We start from the raw sequence: 1190 nt of genomic DNA on the forward strand, positions 1-1190 counted from the left end.
GAAATAAATGAACTTTTTCACGACATTCTAATTTATTGAGATGCACCTGTATTAAGAAAAAAAAGTCTCAGTTTATCCAGAATCGTGCAGCTCTATTTTGCACACAAACAGCTCTTAAAGAAGTCCAGTTTTTATATAGCCTGCTGATTTTTGTTCATGGTATTCAGCAGCAACTAAATGTTTTGCAAGAAGAGACAGAATAAATATGTTTGATATCTAAATGTTTGACATGTTTTTTAACCACATTGGAATCGAAACTGGGAATCCATAAGAATCAGAATCGATAATCAGAATTGGAATTGATAAAATTCAAACGATACCCAACCCTAGCCACAGTCCTGCGGAGTTCAGCTTCAACCCTAGTTAAAAACACCTGATCCAGCGAATCATTTCCATCAGGATTGCTTGAAAACAGATAGATGTGTTGGTGCACAGTTGGAATTAAACTCTTGTAGGGATGTAGCCCTTCTGAAGCACCACCCCAACAGTCCTGCGGAGTTCAGCTTCAACCCTAGTTAAAAACACCTGATCCAGCGAATCATTTCCATCAGGATTGCTTGAAAACAGATAGATGTGTTGGTGCACAGTTGGAATTAAACTCTTGTAGGGATGTAGCCCTTCTGAAGCCCCACCCCAGTCTAGCGCATATATATATATATATATATATATATATATATATATATATAAAACAATTAGTGCTTTTGATGATAATTTATAATAATAATAATTCATGCATTTATCAGACGCTTTTATCCAAAGCGATTTACAGTGCATTCAGGCTATACATTTTTTTAACAGTATGTGAGTTTCCTAGGAATCAAACCCACGACCTTTTGCGCTGCTAACGCAATGCTCTACCACTGAGCCACAGGAACACTAATGATAGTCTATTATATATAATGTTTTCTTTTCATAATGTAAGCTGTCTAGAAATCTAATTAGTTCTAAGATAACAAGTGTTTTGTGTTTGGCATTTTGTGGAAGAGACAGTTATAAAGTATCAAGGTGATGTAGTCGGTATGTGTTGTACTTTATATGACATCCCAAGGCAGTCAGCAGATGGTTCGTTAAACCAGTTAGTCAAGTACTAACACTATGAAGACTATGAGCCAGAATTTAATATGTAAGCTAATATGTTTGTGGCATTAAAGACCTGCTTCCAGTCTGATGTGATGCAGGTTTTTAAAAGT

This window comes from Sinocyclocheilus anshuiensis, unplaced genomic scaffold (assembly GCF_001515605.1).
Source record: "Sinocyclocheilus anshuiensis isolate Anshui unplaced genomic scaffold, SAMN03320099.WGS_v1.1 scaffold1360, whole genome shotgun sequence".
Lineage (NCBI taxonomy): Eukaryota > Metazoa > Chordata > Actinopteri > Cypriniformes > Cyprinidae > Sinocyclocheilus > Sinocyclocheilus anshuiensis.